Genomic DNA, 27,978 nt, shown 5'->3' with positions numbered 1-27,978 from the left:
CGATGGCAGGAGATGTCTTATGTGTTGGATGCACTTTGCAATGGCTGTAACATCTTGGGAAGGTTTCAGGAAAGCTGTCAAATGAATGAAGGGCTTCTACAAAAACAGATAACAATATATTAGGGTGAATAATTTCCAAGAAATAATATTTTGACTGAACATTAGGAAAAATGGTTTCAGGATAGTGACATTCAAGATAGTGAAAGACTCAAATGGTTTACAGACAGTGGTTAAAGACACCACTCCACTGGGTATTGTCAGAGCTGGACAAACATCCCTGAGGGTGGATGCAACAGCAAAGCTAATTTAATTCACAACGGTTGTCTTGAAATTTTAGCTCAATTATTTTAATTGGTGAGACAGTTCAGGCTAGTGAGTGGTTGGACTCTCTGCTTTGAGGTTTATCAAAAGAGGCAAATGTGCTCTTTGGGACAGCTGTAGTTGTCTGAATTTCTGTTATTAGTGGTATTATGAATTTTAGCTCCTTAATGAACTTCTCAGAAGCATTTTAAGTCTCAGAATCCCCTGCCCTAGCCTCTCTCTTGTTACAGCCTTGCATCGTCATAACTCTGGTGTTCTTATTAAAGGCTAGTGTAGGTCTTGGTGATCCTGCATCAATTTCAAGGAATGGTTTTGGTTTGGGCCTTGGTAATTTTAAATAGTTGCAGTCTTCCATATAAAGCTTCCATTATTGTTAGAATGGCAAGGATTCATTCGCTGTGTTAAATTCCACAGATGTATTGATTTTTGTCATATGTTAGGAGGTGTTTCTTAGTCCCATAGGTCTTTTTAGCTTTAATATTGGACGGTCTGAACTTGTGTTTGACATTCTGTAAAATTATGTTTCTATGTCTCTCTGAGGGTTGAACAGAGGATGAGTATGTTCTATCACTGCATCTCAGGATGTTTCTATGTAATGATGTTAACTCCCTTTTACTTAATTAGGGACTTAGTGCTATCAAGACAGTCGTGCAGATTTTATTACAAGTGTGCAGAGATGGTGCTTCATTCTATTCCTTGGATGGATGAATAGTTTTTGACACAAGTCTTTGTGAACACCTTTGTTCTTTATTATTTTATAAAGAATACCTAGTGAGCTATTTCAATGGAAAAAAAAGGAAAAAAAAAAAGTGCTTATATGTACCAGGGGATGATGATTTGATGTAACAATAATAATAAAATATGCTGATGTGATCGTATCATTTTCATTGCGTGCGGGTGGAAACTGAAACTTCTGTTTTTGATGAGATGCTGATGATGAATAATCAGCTTCACATCCTAGAGAGGTAAACACAATCTGTGTCGGAATGTATATCAAGGGAAATCCTTCATGTATTTTCATGAGTCTTTGGGCATGGGGGATATTCTTAGATTCTTTTCCAGCATGATTCTCTTTCATTCAGCCCACTCATTTTTATTACAGAGGTCAGCCGCACATCACAGAAGGGTGGGGGGCTTGGACTGGGTCTGCCCTGGCTGGCAAGGAATAGCTACATAAATAATGTTTGAAGCTAAGTTTTTAATATTATGAAAGCAGTGTTGTAGAATTGGGCATTCAACCGCCACTTCACCTGAAAAATGCATTAAAGGATGCAGTGATGCTGATACAGGTTAAGCAACGCATCAATCCAATTCTCAACCTAGGCATATTTCTGAAAAAAATGATGATAAATACATCCTAAGTAATCTTTCCATATGATCTTTTTAATGCTAATTGTTGCACTAAGCATTCAATAAGTAAGGCAATTTATCTCACATCCCAGTACCACCTGAATTTTACCACCTGTATTCCAGGAGATTTTTTCCCGTGTAATGAAAAAAAGTTTGAATGGTAGAAGCCATTTATTTAGCTCAGTTTGTTAGTGAAACTTGTCATAATTTTATTTTTTCCTGTCTAATTTTCTTGAACAGCTGTGTGGTCCTTCCCTTGTGTTTACCAAGTAATATTCTCTTTCTAAGTAGAAATTCCTAAATGATTTTCTAGATTTGTAAAGTTCTGATCCTCCTACTAATCAAGGGTATAAAAGATACCACAGAGAGAGAAAAAAGATAGAGAGGCCTGAGGCTATCTTCCTAGTAAAGAGCATCTTCCTAGTAATGACCCCTAAATGCTTCAGTTGCTGTAGAAATTGGAATAAGTTACAATGATGTGCAAATTAACTATGAGAAACATAGGTGTTGTTGAGTCTTACCTGGTAGTTGAGTCCGTTCTGCAAAAATTGATTTTTCATTTTTATACCATAATTAAAAAAAAAAAAAAAAAAAAGACAAACTAAGTTGTTAGGTTGTAAGTGGTATTGGCTTTCTGTGGTACTCTAGAGTGCTGATTCAAAACAAGATTTTCTGTTTCAAATCAGTTCAGATTTTTCTAGGCGAATGAGTTTTTTGTTTTGTTTTAGTTACATATTTAATGATATAAATTTTAGTTGTTGTCCTACCACAGCAATATTCGAGGCTAATAATACTGATGCTGAAGAAATCTCTCTTGGGCATTTTATCTAGTGTTATCATGGTGTTTAGAAATCATTTGCGGAATGTAAGTCATCAAAACAGTAATGTTTATGGATTTGTTTGCATTTAGTTGTCTGTTTGTAAGAATATTGGAATTTGTCCATACTGTTCTGATGTTGCTGTATAGCTTACGCTAGATATGAACAAAATTGCTTTTATCATAGTATCATAGGCATCTTTATGACTTACGTATTAATAAATTCACTTGAAGTGAAGGTTCCAGTTACAAAAACAATAGATGGAATAAGTACTGGAATTTAAGATGTTAAGTATGTGTTCACATGGTTAGTAATGGAAAAGTAATGGTGTATGGGGGCATTTGGAAGATACCAGACAAGAAAAAGTATTTTATTTCTCCGCTGTGTTATGATTCACTATAGTCAGGATATTTTAGCGGTAGTGGCCAGATTCTGCAGACCTGTAACTTTTAGGTATGCCTGGCATAAAAATAAGCTGATGAAACTAGCTTCACAAGGAAAGTACTTACCAAGCAGTTCTTCCCTTTGACATTGACTTTTTTTTTTTTTTTTCTTAGAAAAGCACAATGTTTTAGTGGTTGTTGTTTTTTGTTTTGTCCTTTTTTTTTTTTTTTTTAAATACTGTTTGAAACGTACTATTGATTTCCCAATAAAATGCAAAAGAAAGTCAACATAATTAAAACAAGGGCAACTGTAATACATAGAACAACTAGAGTTTACCAGGGGGAGACGACAAAACTCCCAATTTCTGCAGCATGGCTTTACCCCCAGTGGTACCTCCTCCAGAAGGCAAACTGTAATCATGAAAGAGTTTGTGGCGAATGTTCACTTTCAGGCTGGGTAACAGATGGTGCTCGGCTACCTATGACTAATACAGATAATTTTTTCCTCTTCATACTGTGAGTGCAACATATTCCAAGATCCAGAAAGCCATTATGCCTAGGAAAGTTGCTGTGCTGCACAGAGGAGCAGTTCTATTGCAGACCACTAAGCAGCTGGTGTGTATTGAGTGCTCCGCTTTAATCTCTTTTTCTGACTTACTGCCCTAGGTGTTTGAATCTGGCATGACTTGTCCCTCTCTCTTCTCTGAAATCCATCCGCGATCACAGGGAAAGTCTAGAAACCTGGAACACACAGGTATTGTGCATTGTCTCCTGCAGAGCCAGTCCAATTCAGCAGCACTCAGGTTTTGTTGCTTACATACTAGTCAAAGGAAAAATGTCACTCTTCATTAAATCTCTTCTCTCTCGTGTCCATCAGAGACACACCTTTTAATTGCTTTCTGGCGTTGTTTGAAAAAGCAAGTGCCAACTGTGATGCTATGTGTGTCACCATATTTTTGGCCTGTTTCATAGCTGTTACAAGAAGAAGATGTGGCAGTGAATGGTGCTCGAATCTGGTTTTAATCACTTCGCTAAAGCAAAAGGATCATTATTTTGGCATAGGTAATGTCGGTGTAAGATATGAACCAAAATCCTCTGGACTGAAACTACTGTTTCCTTCAAGTCAACAAATGTCAAAACTGTAAAAAATAAGATGAAATTCATAAAAGCATAAGGTCATCATAAGCATGCAAGTTTTCTTGTATTTTTAGCCAACAGTAAAGTTAACGCATTGCACCAAATATTAAATCTTTAACACTTTGTACAAAAGTTTTGTACAGAAACAGTCCCGTATAAAACTCCTACAGGGAAAGAAGTTAAGAGCTAAAGGTTTTGTAAACCTTCAACCCTTTTTCTTTTGTGCTGCTGTTGGTTTATCAAAATCATTTTGAAAGCGAGAGGGTTTCAATTCATATTGTAAAAAACAAAACAAAACAAAAAAATCATTCTTTTCATACCAACACTAAAGCCTGCAATGGTGGTATGGTGTGAGTAAAGAATTATATTCATATGGTATTTTTGCTCTCTTCTATCCTCACTTTGTTGCTTTCATCATCGGTTTTTCATTATTATCCTAGAAACTAGATTCCCGTGGCAAATTGTTTGTTTGTTTTTTATGTGGAAGGGGGGAGAGAGAGGGAGATGGCATGCTGTTTTGTTTTGTTTTTATTCTGTTTGCAGTTCTTACTGCAATTAAAGTTTGCCCAGCAAATGGGCACACCATAAAGATATAAATAGTTTTATTGGTAACGGCTGTTCTAGGAAGGAGCACCAGCTCAGCCTTAGGACTGAGTGAAGGGTGGAGGGGAGAACAGGGAATGCTTCCTGCAGAAGCCGTTTGGCTTGAGGACAAATGGCTGAAAAATGGATTAGAAATAAAATGAAAATAATAAATATCCAGTTGTTGAGTTGCTGTAGCCAGTTATGCTTGAACGAGGCAATCTGCTGCCTCCTAAGAGCTTCAGCTGGAGGTTCACCATTAAAGGCTGAAACTCCAACCAACAACCAGAAAACTGAGAAATTCAGAGCACAGAGATGTTTGACTCCAGAAGAGCCAGGGTACAGCCGTTCTCTACCTGTCCCACTGCTCTTGACAGCAGCTGCCTCCTCACCAGGGTGTCACCGGCCAACATCTGCTGCATCTCTGTCAGTCTGGAAGGCAGCATAGGTTCCCTGAAGCAGTGCCTGAAAGCTGTGCTCTGGTGCCGAGTTCCCACTGATATGACAGAAGTCAAACACTGCTCAGCTGCATTGAATTATTATTTTCTTCATTAAATTCCTTTACTAATTTGTCCGTAATCTCAGTTTAAAAGCCTCCTGGTAAAAACTCACGGCTACCATTGGCTGTGAAATTATACAATCCTTAGTTTAAATTCATTAAATAGTTATGTGGAAAGGGGAGCAAGCAATCTGTAATAAGCTAAAATTGCTGACACAGTACTCATAATAGGTTCTTTCCCAGAGGTTTTTATTGCAGTTATATAAGAAATCATTGACTTACAAAGTTCAAAGAAACTTTCAAAGTAGATCTTTTTTTGTTATATTTTTGAGAGATGTAGCAGGAGACCATGAAGATATTGTTCATAGTAATTAGAGCTTTGAAACCTTGGGAAAATATGCCTAGGGACAAGGGAAACTGATTTATTTACAGGAAGTTTGAAGACTACTTTAAAATGGAGGAATGCACTTAAAATCCAAGTTAGAGTAGTCACTGTTTCTGGAAGTCTTTTAAGTTAGGTGTGCGTTAGGCCTTTTAACAGTGATTCATAGCAAAATAACAATGCAGACCTCAGCTACAAAACCTTCATGCTCTTGTGCAATGCAGTTCTAGATTTTGGGTCCTCTCTCACATCTCCCATGATACAACAGGTACTACATGGGTAATTCCAGGCTGTAACTGAAGACCATGGAATCACAGTCTGGAACAGAAGATGCCTTCCTCTGCTTCCTCTGCATGAGCCCCACATTGCAGCAAATAACACAACCGATGGTTTCTCCGTGTTGGACAACAGAAGTATTGTGCTGGTCAGCAAGGTAGAAATGAAATCCAGGAGCAGAGCAGGCCTGGAGGGTTTATTGGAGTTGGTTCAACTTGAGGTTAGAGCTGGGAGCATTGGAAACGAGCTGGGGAAATGAGCTGTTCACATAACTCTTTTACCTTTCTCTGTGGGCTAGCTACAGAAAAAATACCACTCTGTGGTTTTGACGTACTTTGTTTCATTATTCTTGTTATAGCAAACACTTAAATAATGCCTTTTTTAGCTCAGCTCTATCTCCCTGACTTGGGCATTTGTTGCGTTATATTCCAGTCCATACTTTCTAACCTCTTGATCATACAGCTATTAATATTCACTCTGGGCCAATGCTATCACTCAATGTGAATAAATGCACTGAGAAATGGTTTCTTTCACAGTCTCCACTGCAAATGACATCCTGACCTCTAGAGCAGCAGATTCATTAATTTTGGCAGAAAATCACAATTTCTACTTTAAAAGTATTGATTTCCCAAGAAAATACTGAAATGCCTTGTCATTAACACCTATTTAGACAACTATAGCAATAGTATAGCTAGGTCATTTATGCAAGAATAACCGATTAATGCTGCTCTTTTTTATTTTATTTTATTTTATTTTATTTTACTTTGTAAGAGGAGGCCCTGTGAGCACATATACAATAACCAGTGAACATCAGTTAGATTTTTTTTTTCATCGGTATCCATAAATAAAACTCGTAGCCTAAGGGAGAAAAAATCCAATTTTCTCTGTTTCAGGAAAAAGTCTGAATAGTCAATGAACCTTGCACCATGCCAACTCACATTCAAGATTACTTCAACTAAATCCAGTAACAGATGTATTTTTTCTTCATTTTTTTCTTTTTATTTGAGATCTAGAAATGTAAGCAAACAACTTCACAAATAAATAAGGACCCAATAATAGTAAATAGAATTTAAACAGCAGTTACAAAGAAAGAAAAAAAAAAAAAAAGAAAAGCAGAGTTTACAGAGAAATGGAGCTGAAAGGATCTGTAGGCCTTTACAGCTGCAATATCTGAGAATATTTAACATAGATTTTTTTTATTTTATTTTTTTTCAGATTCTTAGCGAAGATTATCTGATGGAATGGAGATTCTCCAGAATTTTAATGGGCCTATCCTGTAAAATTGGGTCAGCGTTTTTTGTCTGTAGCTTTAGACTTTGCTATGAGATCAGGTGCCTGCATCTTGACTATTTAAATGTAATTCCTTGCTTGCTGAGTGTGTTACATGCAGATGCATGATGGATTTAGTCAAAGACTCTAAACTGTTTCTGCTACAAGTGGTAATGTTCAGTACCTACTGTTCTATAACTGTATAAGCTACAGTTCCTTTTTATTCATGAAAGTATTTCTAGGTCCATTCTATAATGAAAGCATAAATACCTTAGTATTAACCATTTTTTTTTCTAACAAATTTTAGTAAGTTTTAGTTTTATCTAGTTCTAGTTAAGAAATTTCTGATTTTGTATCATTCTGGTGTTTGTTAAGTTTAGACTTGCATGAGTGTGCCATCATTTAGCCATTACGTGATAATGGCTAAAGCTTCTGGGAGCATGTGCTTGTTAATTTATAAGATTTATAATCATGAGTATTCATATGGAGTTCAGATGTAAAACACACTGTTGTAATCAGTGTCATAAAATAACTTATTTCAATATTCTCTGTCAGCATCAAGTACTAGTATGATCATTTGGTGGATTAAAAATTATTGATAAAAACTTTAGGAAATGCTGAGGATCTGGAGGAGATAACCTGTTTTGTGATTGTGTTATGTTAGCTTTAGGCCTCTATCAATGCTTAATTTTATAAAAAAGACTGTTGCCTTCAGAGGGATTCTTCATAGTGCTTGACATCTGAAGAGGTGAAAAAGTCTTTGAATAATTGCAGTTATCAATAATGTGCCTGTCCTGTCACTCTTATTGACGAGTGACGGTTTGAGGGACAGTTTTCTTATCTGTGATTCCAAGTTATAAAGGAACTGCCATTTATTCTTTCCATTATCTCTCCATACCAACATCTGATGTTTTGTGAGGACGGGAAAGCTCTTTCTATTCACCTGTCACAGATCAGCAGTGAGACTACTTGCATATGTGAAATAAGCCACGGGACTGGGCATCTTTCTCAGTACTTTTACACTAGCTACACAGACTTCACTCCTCTACAGTTCAGAGATACAAAATTGGAATGGACACAGTAGGGATGTGCAGGATTTTGGAGTACCAAGAAAATGGCAGGGCTGTGGAGGAATGTAGGTTCCTCTATGTTCTGTTTCTTGGCCTCTGTGTTTTGTTCCTGTGTTATCTCTTTCCAGGACCAGGAAAGGAGCTGTTAATTTTGTAGCACAGCTTTTTTTTTTTTTTAAAAAAAAAAAAAAAAAAAAAACTCTTTTCATCAACATTTTCAAATTACTAAGAAAAAATGTCAATTTCAGTATATTAAAAAGGATTTGGCAAAACGTATGAGAAAAACTATCCAAAGATCATGTATGCTGTGTGTATAAATTGAGTCTGATAATTATTAGGCCAGAGAGAAATTTGTCAGCAGCCGATACTTGAGTTCACTGACTGCTTCGTAGACTTGTATTAACATACTAAATACAGGTTTTTCTGTGTTGTACAGAAGTGTAGCTGTACTACTTGAGATCTGAGCAAACCCCAAATTTTGGAATTCCTTGCAGAAGAACAGGCAGCTCTTGGGCAGTGTGTGTCTGCAGCTGACTTATCCATGGGTGAAGACAGCTGCTGGGGAGCTGGTCAGACAAATTGCTGTGTGAATTCTGCCAGCATCAGAGACACTGAAATATCTCCGGGTAATGGAGGTCAGTAAACTCCAACAAAATTGCTTTATCATAATTTTTTCTTAGCCACTTCCTAGTCTGGACAGAAAAGAGCATTAGTTGGCTAGATTTAAATTATTACAAGATAGAGATGTCGCTGGTTTATGTCCACATGCAGCTACGCAGCTATACCATTAATTGAAAACACAGTTTTGTCCAATAGTTAAATTTCATGTAAATACCCAGTATCACCAGCTGGTGTTTCTTTCCTTGCAGAAATGTGCCTTTTGCACTTCACAGGACTTGCAGTGTTTATTTGTGAAGCTTTGGTATTGAGAGTGAGAGTTTGGTTCTGAGTAGTACAAGCTCCTGGTGGGGATGCGTTGACAGCCTGCACACAGTTGAAGAGGCTGTGATTAGCAAATGTCATTGTGACCTCTGCTATTCATAAGTATCTGTCTGGATCATCCTCTCAGGAGCTTCCAGGTGGGTTGGGGGCTCCTGAGATCCTGCCCAGCAGGGCACTTCTGTATACTGAATAAAGTCCTGCAGGAACTGAGCTGGGTGGTGAACCTGAAGCATCAAAGTGAAAGTGTAGTCTCATGCTCAGGAATGTCTCTGTAAAAATGAAAATAATGTCAGAGCTTTCTGTATTCCATTTTTTCACTTCAAATGTAACCACTTTGTAGATTAAAAGAGTTACTTCACTAAAACCAGCCCTACTAACTCAAGCTTAGATCTTTAGCTCAAACTTGGATCTGAAAGTCAAAGAGTTTTCTTTCTGGTGCCCTGTCATCAGTAATAAATGTTTTGCAGCTCCTAACTTGCACCTTTCATGGCCTCATTGCCTTCGGTGGGTTGATCAGATATAATTAATTCACTTTGGAGTTGTTTAATGATGCATAAGAAGGAATAGATTCTAGCTCAATCTCATAACTGCTTTGCCTCTGAAATCTAACAGGATTAAAGCACCATTAAAAAAAAAAAAAATCCAAGTAGTTCTGTGAGCAGTGAAACTAATGAAGCCAGGATTCCTATGGATTTGTGTCTCTTGGTTGATTGACTATTTAAATGATTTATATGAAGATTATGTTATCTCTGCATATACCTATAATCCCTTTCTGCAGAATATTTTGGCAGTGACATGCTGGTTGCTGCTCAAATTCCCCAGTGGGATCAGGACAAAAGTTATTAGGACAAAATTGTTCAAAACTTGGTTTCTCTTTTACCTAAAGCCCTACTTTTACAAAATTGTAACAATTTAGTTCCTTCTTTGCATCTTTTGCAGCTATGTTTTACTGGGGAAAAGCACACAGGCATAGGCATGAGCTTGATAAACCATGATACTATAAAAATAAAAAAAATAATAATAAAAAAAAAAAAGCCAGACCAAATAGTACTATAAGAATATATCCTTCAATATAATCTACAGAGTAATGTGTGAATAATGAGAAGCAATCCAGAAATGTCTCACAGAGTAATCTTGAAAACTACCAAAAGGATAACAGTATTAGGAAGGAAATGCTTATGACTAAGACAAAGAAAATTGTTGGAAGTCAGATCAAGGACTTGGGCTTAGAAAACACATTTTTACTCTGTTCTTTTACAAACCTTTGGAAAATGGTTCTATTCAAATAGAAGAGCAGTCTTTGAGCTCATTGAGCATTGAATAGGGAACAGGTGTAGACTTCTCTCTTTTTTTTTTCTTTTTTCTCTCTCTCTCTCTCTCTCTTTTTTTTTTTTTTTTTTTTTTTTTTTTTTCTCCTCTCTAAGCTACCTACAGTACAAAATTTTTAGGAAATAATCACTGGATCTTATTCAACTCTTAGGCTGAAGTTGCCCATGAGTTCCAAAGCGATTATCAGAACACTTTCACAAGTTCTGTTCATCGAGGATGAGAGGCTCAATCAAGTCTCAGCACCCTCATCCTGAGGTGTGCAGGAGTTGCTGTGTCCATGCATGTGCAGAGCAAGGCAGTGCTGACCTTTCTCAGTAGGTGCACAGTTCAAGGGGAAGCCATGAAAACCTTCTGGCTAAAAGATCATTAGATTGGGGAATATTGTTTATTAGATTTGAAAGTGTGAAGCCTTAAAATAAGGCAGAGGTTTATAGACATCATTAGAAATGCTAGAGATGTTTAATCATTCCAGTTCACTTGGGAATGATGATGCTTCAACTATGAGGGTATGCATATGTGGGAATAGAACATTTATTTTCATATCATAAAACTTTGAAAGTACTTGCTTTCACTGAGCCCTTGGTCCCATTCTCTAGGCTTTCTTCATTATCTAGTCCATGCCTATTTGTCGCTGCCTCAGTATTTGAGGGAGCAACACCATGAGCTTCAGTTTGACAATTCTTTATTTGAAGTAATTATGTTCATTTATACAACAGGGGTGTTTTTAGAAAGAAAGGATGTTGATTAACTTCTCACGTGCACCTATTCAGTTAGCTTACAATGTTTAAAATTTGCAGAATTATATATGCCAAAAGGGAATCTCACCAAAATCTATAGGTGTTAAAAAAGACACTAGTATACCTGACTAAACAGTTACCTAGGATGACAGAAACTCTATTAAATCTTTGTGTTTTTGCCAGTTGTAAGAGTAATGCATGTGTACTCAGGAATATAATAAATCATATTTTAAATGTCATGTCACTTACTGCTCACTAAGTTATAGAAACCTCAAGCTAAAGTAGCTCAAAAATTCTCAAAGCATTATAATTCTTGAAAGCCAAAAATACAGGAAAGTCAGGGAAAAGTCCAGTGCCTGGGAATGAAATTAATTTGCCCAGTTTCTCACAGTCAAAAAAGTGAATAGAATTCATGTGTGTGTGTGTATTCATTATGGCCTCTGCAAATATTTTATTTCCTGTGTATTAAAAGTAGTATATATTTTTTCTGTATATTTTTAAAGTTTCAAAACTAGTCTTAAATAATACCTTTTCACACCTACTGATTCAAAACCTTGCATGTACCATAACTATATCATATTATGAAGCCCTAACTATAAAATTAATCATATTGGAATAATATAATTGATCGTGTACGGTATGCATACTGCTGTTGCATTGTAGTAACAGCAATACATACATTCAAAATATGTAAGTCCAACTGATGTAACTTGGGAATACTATTTTCTCAATCACATCTGAGATTAGGGCAGACAATGCATGTTAAAGTCAGTCATTTTTCCATTTTCCTGCTTCTGATTCTTCACTATAGGAGAACTCTAGATTGCATTAATTGCCTTTTGTTCAGCTAGAGGAAAATTCATTACAAGAGAATTCAATAAAAAAAGGTAATTTTAATCAACTTAGTCTATTTTTCATAGGCTACTACATTATGAATCAATAGCAGTAAATCCATAGTTAAGACTGTAGCTTGCAAGCCATTGAGTAGGGATCCAATGACTTCTGTGTTTTGAGGTTTTGTGGAAAAATACAGAGAAGTAATTCAAGGTTAATGTCTGACATTCTTCCTTTCAAAAGATATTTTCTATTTCTTTTTCAAATACGTGATTAATGCAGAAACACCGTATGGAACTTGTGATTTCCTCATGGGTTATTTCTCTGCCCCTCTTTTGATTGGCCTTTCTACAATGCAGATCTCTGTAAATGAAAGGTAGTGGCAGGATTTGTTGGCTGGGAGGCAGGAGGTGAAGTACTTGTGAAAGGTGGCTCATAATGATGAATTTGTGTCCTTTAACTCCACTGCTCTGGGAAGCTATTCCTTTAGGAAGCTCAGAAGAGTGATGGGTCTCTGCCAGACAGGAGGATTTGAAAACATCTTTCAAGATAAATGTAAATACACAAAATGAAACATTTTGTATTATCTGCATGAGACAGTTTCTGAGAGAACAAGTTGATGAGCGTATTGCTTTGGTTGATGTAAAGGATGAAACCTAAAGTGAAACCGGGAGAAGAGAACTTGACTAAAATACATCTCTTACAGAGAATTCCCCTAATTAAATTGAAAAGTTGGCACATTTGTCAGTCCTGAAAATTAAAAAGAGAATAATTTATGAATCGTGGCAATCCCTCTTTAATGTTATGTTTTAGATAAAGCACTTCCTGGACCTTTTGAGATCAGATCTCGAGAACTGAGACCTGGAATTCTTAAAAACAAGGAACATAACATTGTTTTAAGGTTGCCAGCTTTCAATGATGAAGATCAGGACAGAGCAAGACAGATCAGTTATGTTCCATCTGTGTATGTGCCCAGTTGGACTCACTGCTTATGCTCATAATAATAGCTATTTCCCAGCTGTGCTGAAAATGAGAGATTTTGTGTGCTTTACATAAAAATCGTCAAAATAAATGGTATAAAGCGATATATCTCCTAGTATAATTCATGCATTGTGTATATTTAAAATAGAGAAACCACATGCACTTGTGAGATGTGAGGCAGTTTAGGGGATTTTGACTCAATTCCTTGATACCAAATATCAAAATTTGCTTTTGGAACAAGATCCAAAACAATTTCTAGACAATAGCAGAAGTTTGCCTTTCTTAATTAATGAGTTCACTGAAGAGAGGACTACATTCAGAAGATACTACTGGTAATTAAAAAGTAGACAAAGTGACATTTGCAAAAAATGGAAAAAGAAAAACGAATCAATTAAAAAATGGCATCCACCCTGATTTTGTTAGTATAAGTGTTTAGTCAGCTGTGAGAGGAGATGCTGAAGATCCTATCCAAAATTAAGATAAGACGCTTGCTTTTCAGTATTGGCTGATAGTTACCATAGAGATCTAATATTTTTCCTTCTCAAAAGAGGAAAATTTCTTTACAGATTCAAAGATACAACTTCCTTAAAGTGTATTAAAAAACAAACAAACAAACAACAACAACAAAACAAACAAACAAACAAAAAAACACTTTATCCTGTCCACCATCTGTGAAAATTGTAGAATTCCAGAGATGAAACTTGAGAAATTTGGTTTGACTCAATGCAAGTAAGCAAATTACAGAAATGGGAATATTGCTTTGCATCTAACAGAAAAGGAAACATCATTATTAGTGTGTCTGAATATTTTCAAAGGCTTGTTTTAGTGCTACATGTGGTACAAAACAGGGCTGCGTGTCCCTGTAATTGAAAGAGTATCTAGAGTGAGTGCGTGTAAGGCAGATCACTTTGGGTTCCCCTGAAAGTGACTTTCCTTGCAGGCTGTCCTGTCCCACACCAGAGACTGATGTAACAGCATAGTCACAATGTTCATCTAGTCCTTTAACAAAGCCTCACTAGCTAAGATGAATTAAGACAAGCAATATTGTTTTCAACCTAGTAAATCATTTGTGGACAAAAATGTTGGGAGCACAATTTATCAGCAGAATTATATAATAACAAAAGTGTGTACTGGTAAGTTTATCAAACTCCAAGAAATTGGAAATTGTAATAGTCTGATAGTTGGCTAACAATATCGCAGTGTATCTTTGATACATATTCAATTCTGCTGCTCAAATGCTAGTGATTTTTACAAGATTTTAATAAGGGGGACATCTGTGGTTGTAGCCTTAGTAGAGTTCATGCCCTTTACAGCATCAACAATTTACAGTAATTTAATAGGGAGTTGCAGAATATAAACCAATGCAAGTGGAAGATGACTTTATTGAACCCATCTTCTGTGGCTGAAGATTCTTTTAAGTATCCATTTTCATTGAAAACACTAAATATGTCTCCTTTCTGCTTTTATTATTGCACAGGGTGAACCTTGTTCAATGATCTTAGTGAAGCAAGTTAGTAGATTACATTTGTTTTAATATTAAGAGAGCAATTTCTCATCTTTGACCTGCTTCTGAAAATTTGCTGTTATGACTTGAGTAGAAAAGCATTTAATAATGTATGTGATTCCTGGTTTAAAACGTGTGTCTAAATAAACTATTCATATGGTGTTCCATAATGTTCCTGAAGATGCGTCTGCTCAGTTCTGATCTTGGTCGCATCCTCCATCCTCTTAAAAAAAAGCAGCATATTTGTAGTGCTTGTAGAAGAATAACCTTTACAGGACTGAAACGGGAGTTACAGTGCCCTAACAGACCCCTCAGGACATTACAGCAGTGACCACCTGAGTACCTGAGTCTCATAAGCACCAAAGCCAACACCAGAAGGTAATGCTGACTTTAACCTGGTTTCTGAAGGCTTATTTGACTGTTCTCTCCAACTTTTTGTCATGATTCATATCTGTTAACTCCCTGCCCTTGGAATCTGTTTATTAGCCTATCAGTTTCAGAAAAAGATAGCACTATTAGTCTTTTATAAAAATAAAAATCCAGATAGAGGAATGAAAACCTTTTACATTCACCCTGTTTTGGTCATCATTTAATCTACATGGGAGATCATTCCCAGACAAATGCTTGTGAAGTGTATTTGTGTTACTTCAGCTGCTCATATAGCTCCTCATTTTACGATTCCCTTAACCACTCAGTTTGTAAAAAAAGAGTTATAGGAGAAAAGAAATAAGGAGTGAAATGTTTTCTATGGTCATATTATTTTTAGTTTGACACATATCCTAATCCATTTTGGATGTTTTTCATTAACTTCAGTAATAACTCAATTTTTTCTAGACCCAGCAGCCTTATAGGAGGATTTTTGGTGTTAATTCCCTCTGAAGTCAACTGAACTTGGCTAGGGAATTCTGAAGGTTATAAACCCAGTTCTAGTCTCCTGGAAATCTTTCCATTTTCATTGTTGTCACAAGACTTTTTTTTTTTTCCATTACCATTACATAACTTAAATTAAGAACATAGGTCTAGTCACAGTCATAATCAATTTTCTGATTATGTAGAGAAGGAAAAAATGCTGGAGCATTAACAATTTTTAAAAGTACATTTAAATCATTATTCATTTATAGGGTTGCATTAATTTCTGAATAATGCAGCGCTGCAGATGGATGATTCACAGCGATGTAAAGTCTTTTGTAGTCATTTAGAGCCTCATTATATGAATATATCACTCACTGTTTCCACCCACAGACACTTCTTGAAATGATGAGGCAAAATCATTATCATGCAGATGAAAGGGAGAGCCTAACAAAACAAATACAACAACAATTTTAATTAGGCTAATGTATTTAAATTCCCACAAGGTTATAAAAGTACTCTTCTAGCTATTCCTAACATAAGTGAATCAGGGCTCAATTCTTCCCAGTTAGAAAAAGGGAGAGCATCCAATTGCAGCACCTACCAGTGATCACAGCTCTCCCAAAACCAGGCCTGTGGTAGCAGCAGGAAAAATGGCATATCCAGGTTGTCTGAAGAATATGCTGATTTAGCAACACAAGTCTTATTTAGCCACAAAAATAGATTAAAATGCAAGAAGAAATGCAAAACAAAACAGTAAAGAGTAAGTACTGAGAGGCAGTTGCAGAGCCAAGAAACCACAAAGGGATGGAGATTTGGCTCCCAGTGGCTGACTCGTGCCTTGCTTTTCTTTATTTCTGTTTGATTAGCAAAAAGATTGTTTCTGTTTACTTCCTCAAATAATGTTGCCTATGCATTGATTTCTTTATTCTTTGTTTTCTCCTTTGAAAATAGAATAATCTTTTTTTTAGAGGTAGGAGTGTGTTATTAATGGAAGGGTTTGCCTGTTGAGGGAGGCTAAAACGCTTCATGAACCAGAAGTGATGCATTTGGTTTCATGGACATCCCCAAGGATGAGATTAGAGAGATGAGCAGGTTGAGGTGAAGTACAACAACAGGCTTTGATGAAAAGAAGGAAAAAGAAACCTGGTGAATTTTATATGAACGTTTCATAGGTCTTTATGAGGTATTTTATGAGCCACTTTTAAAACTTTTATTTATTTTTGTGCAGTTACTAATTTTTCACATTTAAACTATAGAAAATAGGAATTTCTTTGCAAATACATTACAGCAGTTCATGTCTGAAAGAAATTTTATGTTTCAGGCAGATTTTGTTTGATTATATACATTTTCTGAAAGGGTGCATTATTTAATTCCTTTATTTTTAGTTTCCGACACACCATGTCTTCCTTTTACAAAGATACCTGATACATTAAACATCTTGATGTTCAGACTGCCATAATCTCTGCAGTTTGTGCTTGTTTTGTAGCTGCATCTAATCCTATATAACTCCTGTATCTAATGGTCTGCAAGACTTCATACCTTCTCCTCTTCTCCTGCACTTTCTCTCCAAACAACAAGGCAAACACAACTTTTTTTTTTTTTTTTTTCCTGGATGGAGAACAGAAGTATGAACAGTGCTGGTGGTCAGAAGAGAGAAGGAGATGGGTGGTCCAGAGGTAGAACTCTGCTGATGGCAATAAGGATAGGAAAGTGTTTGTTTTCTGAAGATACCCTTATAATCATGAGCACAAATGGTCCTGCCTGTAGCTCTTTGGTATGAACTGAGTCTCCTTCTGAAAATATGCATCTAGCAAAAGCTGCAGCTTCTGGCCAGAAAGGTGCTGTTAAAGGAAATGAGGTGTTCTCTCCATGTTCAAACCCATTTTCCATGTCAGGAAGTGAGCTAGTAATTACATCCTCCTTGCACAGTCATGAAAGTCAATCAAGAAACCTTCCACATATGATTGCTGTTCAGAGAGAAGCTCTTAGGGGCCAGCTTTATTGATATAGCAACCTTTTTAAGATCTGGAAAGATCGAATCCACCATGTTACTATAAAATGTCCAAAAGCAAACAATGCAAGCTTACTGGAAATCACTATTTATACATCTATTCTGAATGTTTTAGTACATATAGTACATATGAAGGCTTCACATTATTTATTTATTTATTTTAAGTCTGTGTTGAAGATCGGTAATGCTGGCTAGAGCCTCTTCTTCCTTCCCAGGTGTGACACTATGGAAACCATGCATGCCCCCTGCGGCATCCCACTGACACCATTGGCCTTGACACAGGGCTCCTGGTACAAGCAGCAGCAGCAGCCACGATCAGAATGGAGAGGACATTTGTAGCCCAAACTTTGCTGTAGCTGGCCCTGCAATCCCAAGGCAGTCAGGGATTTGCTTGATCAAGACTCCTCCTGCTCAGGAGAGTGTGCACCCTGGCCTCTTGCAGAACTCACTCTGAGCAGGTGGTTTTCTCATGTTTTAGCCCCAAATGGTCACTGGGCACTGCAAGTTTGGCATTCCACTTTGAGATCAGGAATAGGAAACACTTTGCAATTAAGTGTCCCCACCAGCTTTCTCCCTCCTAGTTGTCATCGTCTTTGAAACATTTTTTTTTTCTGAGTAGTTTATGAGGTAGCAATACAGGGGCGGCATGGCTGATGAGTCTGTGTGTTGCTGGTACCAGTTATCTCATATTATTGAATCTGGCCAGTGTCGGTTACTGCATAAATGGGATTATTATTGCTCCTTCAATAAAGTGTGCACAAGTCAGAAGCAATACATGGAAATGTAAATGATGCAGAAGGCCACTAATAGCATAAAATTTTGCAGCTTAGTGCTTTGCTTGGAAACCACTGCAGTTTTGTTTTGTATGTATCCGAACACAGACAGCAGATCGGTCTCCCCAAGGAAAGGCAGCTTATGGAGTAGTTACATTTCCAGCACGCAGCATTTGCATAGGAATGATTGCTTCCTATGGGGCTTGATGTAGAAAGAGAGCAAGAGAAAGAGGAGCTACAATGATGCCATGGTATTTTTACCATTTATTTTTAAACATTGCGTGGAGAACTTGTTATACCCATGTGTTGTGGTAATGATGGTATCACTGTGAGGCTCCTTTAAAGACAGCCCCAGATGTAACCACCTGCAAGAAATGTTTATTATTCATCTGATGCTTATTGAAAACTGATAATGGTTAGGGATGGATTAAGAAAAAAAAAAAAAAAGTTTATTTTCTAGTTCTTATGGAAATCCAAACTTGTTTGCACATCTTGGATGAACTACTCAGTAGAGAAGCCAAGAAGAGCTGACAACATTTTCACACCCAGGAGCCACTTTTCTCCAAGGCATATTAGAGGCACGTTAGCAAGTAAACACTGGGAAGCTTTAAAAATGCTGCTTTTTGCATGGAATTAAAATCATTAGACATGTTTCTGACAAGGTCTGTTAAGTACAGAGATGCCATCTGGGACTTGAGAAGCCCATAGTGGAGCTCACTGAAAGCTGAAGAAGGAAACTGAGACAGTCCCATTGTGGCGAGCAGCAGATGAGCACCCACTAGAGCAAGATGGAGCCGGTGCCCCAACACATCCTGGCTCTACGTGGGGATGGACATGACCCTGAACTCCGGGCATTTTCATCCAAGTGTTACAGAGAAAACAAAACAAAACAAACAAACAAAAACCAAACAAACCAAAAAAAAAGATGCTTTCACTACTGGGCATACTTTTCATGACAGATTTAAAAGCTCGTATCTTAGATAGGCTTGCTTAGCTTTTATTTGTAACTGTTCATACTTCTTTCCTAATTACTCCTTGCCTTGGAGAACTCAGATGTATGTTTTACAAACCAAATGGGAAACAGCAGTCATGGCAGAGGGCAGCTGGAAGCCTCGCCGGATGATTTGATGATTCAGCACATTTGCTTCCATAATGAAGATCTGACAGGCAAATCGATTGATCACGTGCATTTCTTGACATGTATAATCTGCTGACATGAATCGAATATTTCATGGCCCTGATACAGAAGCATATTTTCCCTCACTGAAGAGATTTTAAAGAGGAAGAGAATATTCTCATTAAAATTTTTGTCATGAGGACAGATTACTTTCTCTTTTTTCATTCTCTTTATAACCTATGTCAAAAAGAAGCAGTTTGGAATTTGATTGCATTATGTTTCCTGTAATTTACAATGTTTAGGCTGTAAGAATCTGACCTTTCCACTACTCTGTGATTTGACTGGCTGATTACTACTTCTTCAGGTTACCACCCATTTTTCCATGTTGCAAGGAGAGGTAATTAAGGAAGATTTACATGTCTGTGCATCATTTCTTTCAGTGGTGTAGGTCAGACATGTCCTTTTGTAGCACTGAAGAAGTATTAATCACTTTGGGTGAACTTAAAAACTTAAAAAACATCCATTCCTTTCTTTTTCTTTTTCTTTTTTTTTTTTTTTTGGCATTTATTTTTCCTAGGTACTCTAAATGAGAATAAAATATGCAAGGCTACTCTCAGGCATGAAAATTAATGGTCAAGACAGAAACTCGCGGTAGTAGAGGCTTTGCGTGAAGCCTAGGCATTGGCTGCAATTTCAAAATAGTTGTTTTCAACAACTTAATGGCCTTTCTTCTCCAACAACAGCTTCCTTCTCTTTGCTGAATAACTCACAGAGAAATTTAATGCATTTTATAAACACCTTCCGACTGAGTTTTCAGTTTATTAAAGTTGATTTTCATGATTCTCTTTTGCGGGTGTTTATATAGCCATTGTACAAAGTACAAAGTATGTAGCCATTAACGAAGTATCTCCAGTGACATATTGTCCTAACCTCTGAATATTGCTAAGGTGAAATCCTCTCCCTGCCTGACATTTATATTAAACTATTTGCAGTATGTATTCCTGAATAAAAGTCCTGAATAAAATCAATTCAAGTATAGCTATATGGCATCTGCTTGGGAAACCACAATATCCTAATAAAAACATATAGAAATAAACAGAAAGATTATAGATTACATACACCAGTATTTGAGCTTGCCAGGTTGTCAGATCTACGTGCTGTAAGTTAATGTAAAATATTACCAACATTGTGCAGACAGAATTTTTATTACCGTGGAGAAAAAATATTGTGAAACTTAGTTCATCTTGCAGTGGTCTGGTATCTCCTCTCTTCAGTGCTTTTTGTTTGGCAGAGAAATACATGTTTTAAAGGAGTTCTCCTCTGTTTGTGAATGACCCGCTTTCCCAATTTCACTGGCCAAAGGTACCTTAATGACTTCTGTTTTTACTTACTGTTCTTGTTAACATTTTGGTACTAACACATCTGTATAAGAATAAAAGAAAAAATGCAGGCAGAATTGTGGCACTTCTGGCATCAGGAGGCAGAAAGTCTGGTTTACTGTCTGGTCCCATGGCTGGGTTATTCAGTCTTTCCTGGTTATTCAGTATGAAATTCTGACGTAGTAGACATTCAAATGTCTAAAGCCATTTCTGCAGGTGGCTTTTCGAGGTCTCACTTTGGATGACAATACCAGCAGAGTGCAAGAAAGCCAGAAGGGGCTGCATCCTGCAATGGCTCCTCTACCCTGGGAGCAGGGGGAGCAATCGATGTGGCTTAACTTGTGCTCCATCCAGGTCCTCACCCTGCTGCATCAGTGAGGGTCATCAAAGAGGTGCCAAGCCCTGGGATCCATCCTGGGGTCAGCATATACTGGGATGTCCTGCCAGGCACCTCCTGCCCTGCTCCAATGGACACCACACATGCAGCCACCACTGCCACTTGCTGTGCTGCTGGTACTCACTGCTGTGCCTGAACTTTCAGGGGAAGTGGCTCATCTGTGCTTCAGCCCATATTAGCCTCCTATATCTTATGTCTTCTGCAAGGATCGCATCATGGAGCTATTTCTGCTTTCTTATTGCTGGTTTTAAGGACTATAGAGGTAGAGAGGTAAGCAAAACTTTTTTTGTAGGCTGACTTAATACTGTATAGCTCTGCCTGCAGCTTCTTGAAAACCACATTAATTCACGTATAAAAAACATCTCAGTTGTTCTTGCTCCGTCTTTTCCTAGGGTTGTCCAAGGGCTTCCCTGCAGTGCTGTTTTCCAGGGCTTTGAGTGCAGGTGGACAGGCTGCTGCTGCGCTGTCACACCCAGCTGATGCATTGGTCTCCTGTGTATTGGTACCAGTGCTGGCACTGGCCGACCTTTGGTCAGGGATATTTCATTGGCTATAAAGCTTTGGGAAGACTACTTCTTCACATGCAGAAGGAAAATCTGCCGTCTTCCTTCTGTGGGATCCTGTGGGCTCATAAAGTCTGCTAATTCTGAGGCTGCGTTTCAGGGCGCCTCGGGAAGCTGCGGTTGTGATGTGACATTTCTTTTCCCTTGACAATCATTGTCACAAAAATAGCTGTGTGCTCTCTGCAGAGACTCTGGGGGTGCATTTTCTTGTGGCTGTCTGGTGACTTTATTGCAGACAAAAAGTTTAATGGAGCTCATGTTGGGCGCTCACTTGAACGGAAAAATTAATTGAATAATCTTTAAAGTTTATGGACCAAATTCCTAAGTGTGTCCATGTTCAGAGGGAATCTAAACAGAAGTAATTCATAACTCATGCTTTCTCCTAGTCCCCTGCATGAATACAAGATGTCAGCTTCGATTTTCATATATATGTATGGGCTTGCCTTCACTACATAGAGCCGTATTTATAGTCACCCATTTTACCCTCTTATACTAAAAATCTGAACGTAACAGTGCTTGGATATAAGAGGAAGAAGCATGGTTGGTAAGGAATTTAACACAAGTGTTAAATATTTTGAATGTTTAAATTGGTGGTTTGTAATGTTTTACCTTAAATTCTGCTCTGCTCTGTGATATGCACTCCATGGCACTTTAACACCCGACAACCCCTGTGTTTTAAAGTTAGAGAAAAAGGTGAAGTATTGTAAGTTAGTCTTAAATCTCAAGGTTTCTAATTTCAACCACTCTATCTTCTGAATGTATTTCACCCTATAACTTCTCTTCAAAACTCAATGAGAAAGTTCTGAGATGGATAACAAGAATGATCAATCAGTTTTTTGGGTTGAGAAACAAAATAGTATTTGGGAAGTGAAATCACAGCTCATATTATCTAGCAGGTTAGAAAATATTCAACAAACTCAAGGAATTTTGTTATTGAAATGAAACTTTTCTGAGGGACCAGGTTCGATGGACACTTATGGTTATGAAAGTTTCATTCCTTTCTGCCCTAAAAGCATAGCATAAAAGTGAAAGAGAAGGACCTTTTGGATAAAGCATTCACTTTGGACGCTGGAGCTTTACATAGCTGCTCCTGCTATCCGTTACTTGGGACAAGTGTTTAGATACACCTGTGAATCCTGAGTGACCTCAGCCATCGTCTACCTGGTGTTGGTAAAAATCCTTAAATGCTTAGAAACCAGTATTTCCAACCAAGGTTTTGTTTGCCTAATACTTCCTTTTCTCTCAGATGAATTGATGAATCTTCTCTTCATATTGCCCCAGCCATTTGAAACAGTCTTCCTAGAAGACCTGTCTGCATCGCTATGTCATCTGAAAGTTGAAGAAAAAATTAGATGAGATATTTGAATTCTACTTTTGCTCAGGAAATTCCCAGAAAGACTGTCTGGTACAGGTTTGTCACCTGTACTTCTACTGAATCTTCCTGATAATTTGAGAAGCATCAAAAGAAATGACTTGCCATTTCCAAACAACCCTCTTGAGCATTTAATTCTTAAGCATCTAAAAAGACTTAGATTAAACTGGAGGGTGCAAATTCTCTGATAAACAGGGTGAAGCATGAAATCATACCTAGAAAAGGTGGAATGGCAAATGGAGTCTCAGGGAAGTCTGAAGCAGGAAAGTAGTTAAACTTTTTTGTAAGCTGAGGTACAATATGTACGGTTAAATTCTTGCCTTGGCATAGCAGTAGCTTTCTGAAAAGTAGGATAAGATTTAATGTTTTCATTTGTTTACTTACATGTTTAAAGCAATTTATTTTTAAAGTGGCTGTAGCACACATCTTTTCTCTGCTTGCTGATATAATTTTCTTAAATTGCTAGCTGTTTTTGGAAGTCTTTGTCTTCACATTTTTCTTTAAAGTTTATATTTCAAGCCTGTGTAGAAAATTACCCATGAATGGAAGATATTTTCTCTGGTACTTGCAACTTTGCTGTGCCTCGACTCCTGCAAGCAACAGCAAGGACTTTTTCCCTTTTAAATGAATGAGAGAAGTCATCATAAAAGATTTATTTCTGCTGCCCCATTTTTCTTATTTATTCCTAACATTCTGCCCATTTGCCATGAGCTTCTTCACATTTCAGAAACAGCTAGTCTTCTGTGAGAACAAATTGTGCTATTTACTTCTGTCCTCAGAGGAAACTAATGGTGTAGTGGGTGAAATGTCCAGGACAATAAGGAGAACTGGTGCTGTGTATTCCCAGCTGAAGAAATACATCTTAAGTAAATTGCTCTCAGCTGAAATCAGGGGATGTCATGGAAGTAGGAACTGATTTGTATTCTGCTTTTTGTGTTTCTGAAGAATCAGAGCCTGTCCGTGGGGAGGAAAAGGAGGGCCTGGACATCGCTATGCAAATCATTGGCTTTTTGTGGGGAGAAAAAATGCCAAATGGAAAACGGGTTTTTATTGTATTTTTCAAATGCAGTATTTACCCTTCATCTTTTAGAGGATTTATCTCTGTTTTGTACCAAGAGGGAAACAGCAAATTTAAAAGGAAAAAAAAAATGTATATATAGAGAGAGAGAGTTGTTTGAAATTGCAAGTATATCTGTGCTGTCAACAGCTTAGCTCCCTGGTTTGGTCCTGGTTTAAGCCTCAGTCCTCCACACTTATCTGTTAATATTCATGGGTTTGCTCAGTAGGGCTTGGCTTGTTTCAAAGTAAACCAAAACACTTTTTTTTTTTTCCTTCTTTTTCTTTATTGACTGACTCTGTGTAGTCCAAGCCTGTTCCAGGACTCCTTAATGACATGCCGTGCTGCTTGAGTCCTGCTCTGAGCTGTTCTGCTGGCCTGCAGTGCACTCCCCTCATTTCAGATGTATAGCAGACTGAAAGATCCACAGAACCCCTTTCTTAGAAACACAGGGGGGATACCTAGAAAATGTCTAGCCTAGAAATGGCCCAGGCTGGGGACTGTAAAAATGGAGGCTTCAGATGGCTTCAGAAGAGGCCACCTCCAAGCCACTCTGCCCACCACTGGTCACTGCAAACATACAGCTCCAAAAATGTGCTCTCCAGGAACCAGAATAAAGTGAGGCCAGAGATGGATCTGTGGAAATACCACTTCTGCCCCTTTTCAGGCCTGGTCTGATAAAGTTCTGCTGAAGTCAAATGATAGCTCCTTTAAATGCTCTTTCAATCTCAAGTACACAGAGACGACACTGCTCCTTGGAGCCTTCTTGGTTCATTCTGCAACTTCAAAAAAGGTATTTTTAGATTTGAAGATAGAAACATAAAACAATAATTTCAAAGGTGCGTAGGTGCAGTGAGGCACTTCCTGCGATGTTTCAGTAGTGCTAAAAAGGCATTTTTAAAAATCTCATTAGGCACCTCTATGCCTTTGAAATTCAGGCTTTTAGTGTTACTATGTGTATTTAACATGATTAGAAACGTCTCCCAAATGATCTTTTCCTACGTTTACTTTGCACATTGCATAATTTCATTTGACATTTTGTTGACAGTCACTGGTATATTCTTACGCTGAGTCTGGCAGCAGGTGAATCCTGATTAGAAATTTGCCATTTCCTTTGCAAATATGTACATCTGTATGCTAACATAATATGACTCTTAGATACATAAAGAGTCCAGTAATCAGGGAAACATTTTTCTGCATGATTATTAAAATATTTTATTTATTTATTTTTTATTTTTTAGTTGTAGGAATAAGTTGTTGAGGGGCTGTGGCTGTAAAGGCACTTTGTTTGAACCATTTTGGTTTCTTTCCTTTTCCTTCAACTTCCTTTGCAAGATGAATAACTTGTGTGGGAAGAATAATACTGTACTTTCCACAGAGTAGATACCCCGTAAGCCTAATGTGGATTGCCAGGATTTGAGGACAGGCCAGGCAAAATTCATTTCCTAAATCCAAATAGACTTCTGGATGACTTATGGTATCAGTATGTATCTTTGAGAGAAGTTTAAAAGTTGAGGGGCCTGAGTTTTGCAGAAGAAAAGAAAACCCGAATCAACAGCTTTTCTGGGTAGGTATTGAAAAGGGAAAAAATTGTCAGAGTTCTGCACAAGAAGTGAGATTTACTGCCAGAGCAGAGGTCTCATTAAATGGGTGCTGTGCAGTATATGTTCTAGATCTGCATGACAAGCTTGCCGATAATTTGAGGACACATAGAAAATTTAGCAAGCAAATTCAAATATACTTTTGAAATGTCCATAATGGCATAAATATCAGGAATGATGCTATACTTTTCCCTAAAAATTTTAAAAAGAAACAGATCTTGAAAAGCAGCAAAACCAGAGACTTTTAATTCAAGTTGTGAGCAGTGTAATTATTTCAGTTCTCACAACATTCAGGAGAGACAAATTGTGATAGTTACATACACACATGAACACACACGTATGTACACACACATATATGATCTAACCTATTCAATTTTTTGGTGGCTTTATAATGAGTTTATCAGTATCACATGGCATAAAACACCAAAAACCTCCCCTGGTCCAGTATTGCTGGGGAGGCTGGTGGAACACCTCCTCTGGTGCAGCCCAGGTTCTCTCTCAGGTGCAGGCAGAGAAAAACCATTCCTATACCCATAGCTTTGGGGTCCTGACTTCACACACTCACCAAGTTTGCTCTAATTTTTACACTGTGTTGTTAAGGCACATGTTTTCCAGAAATGCCATTTGATAGGTGCATTTCAGGTAGGTGCAGGGCTCTCTCACCTGCTAGCTGTTCTGCATGGGGAAGGACAGGTGTACCTGATATGGCAAAGCAGTCAGCTCCATTACCTGGAGGTTGAAGAGCCCCTGTCACCTTTCCACGCTCAGGCTTTGCTGTTCAGGAAGACAGCTGAGTCCAGTGGATTCTAGTCCTTGTAGGAGATCAACTGATACACTGTCCTGCTCTCCTGCAAAACTCATCTGCTGTGCTTAATGCTTTTTGGCCATCATCCTCCAACTCAAGTTTGTGCACCGAGCTCTGGCTCCCTGACTCACCAGCAAAAGGCTGGCACTGCAGCACAGCCACCAGGTCTGCCTTGCTGTTCTTGCCTCAGATCAATAAAAAGTAGCCATAAAGGAAGGCGGATATTTAAACTAAAGGAAATAGCTGAAGGCAGTATTGAGATACTTTCAGTGAATCTCAGGGAAGCATTGACTGATGCACTGCCTTGTTATAAATCACACCACAGAGCGAAGCACTGCAGTCTGTGGCATGCATCTGAGGGCTGGGAGAAGCAAAAGCCTGATGGTGATTCTCATTCAGAAAGGAACGATTCCTTTACATTAAATCAAAATAGAAAAGCATGAGTTGACTGGGAAATTGCATCTCAGCAGCAGATTTTAAACTCCCCACCTGCATTCGCCACCAGACTACCCTGTTACGAAAACGGGGCTGGTGAGGGCGGTACTGCAAAACTTTACTTCTGTGCCTGATGCCAAGTGCATCAGCAGCCCTTCTGGTCTGCAGAGGATTGATGAGGATTGGATACAACTGACATATTTTTCAGCCTCAGTCTCATATCTTCTGGTTTTTGGAGACAGATTTGGGAGGGCAGTGCTGGATTTCAATGAGCTCCAGCTCTGGCTGCCCCATCCACCCCAGTGCTGTAATGGGGCAGCAGGAGGCTGGCTGCTTTCTGGATTCTTTTAACCTCTTGGGCTCAAACACACAATTACGTGTCAGCAATCAGTTTTCTATTAGTGAAATAGTGTAAGAAGGAGAAGAGGAACACTTCATCGAGCTGTCAGTCCCGTACTTGGCACAGACAGTTTCATCTTTTGCTGAACCAGAAGCTGCTATTGCAACTTCTGGAATGAGAAAACAATTCCTATTTTTCACAGTTTTTTTTTTTTTTTTTTTTTTTTTCTGTTCAAATTATAAATTATTTGGAACAAAGACTGTCATTTTTTATGTGTTTGAACAGTTGCTCCTGTAATGGAGTCTTTGAACATTTAGGGGGGCTATTTAGAACATAAATCATAACTATGCATTAGGCAGAAGGAAAAAAAGGTTTTATTTCATTTTGCATATCCACAGATCTATAAAATTAAACAAATTGCTAAAGAAAACCAGCATAAGCCTTCTTTTGATATTACAGTGCAGTAAACATGCCATTTGTTACCCAGCGCTCTTCCTGTCCGCAGATGAGTCCCAGGGCAGTTAAGAAAAATGGTCTTTGTGAGACCCTCCGAGAAATATGTACCAGTGACTTGAGAAATTGAATCAGAATAATATCAGAATGCAAAGATTCTGCTATGGAAATCCAATTATGATCTGTTACAGGATTTATTGTGTTGCTTTGAGAAGCTAGTAGCACTATGGAAACAAGTCCTTCCCAGAGAGCTCTGTTGGCTTGTTTGCTGTCCTTAGTGTAAATACAATAGAGGACTTCAGTTTTTATTTGTTTGTTTGTTTTTTAATTATTTTTCCTCTACCATTGGGAAGCAGGAACTTTGTCCCTTGGCCTATGGGAAGTAGAGCTCATTACAAAAGATCACTTG

Source organism: Netta rufina (genome assembly GCF_964035555.1).
Source record: "Netta rufina genome assembly, chromosome: 9".
Lineage (NCBI taxonomy): Eukaryota > Metazoa > Chordata > Aves > Anseriformes > Anatidae > Netta > Netta rufina.
The sequence above is the reverse complement of the archived record's forward strand: the minus strand, read 5'-3'. Positions refer to the sequence as shown.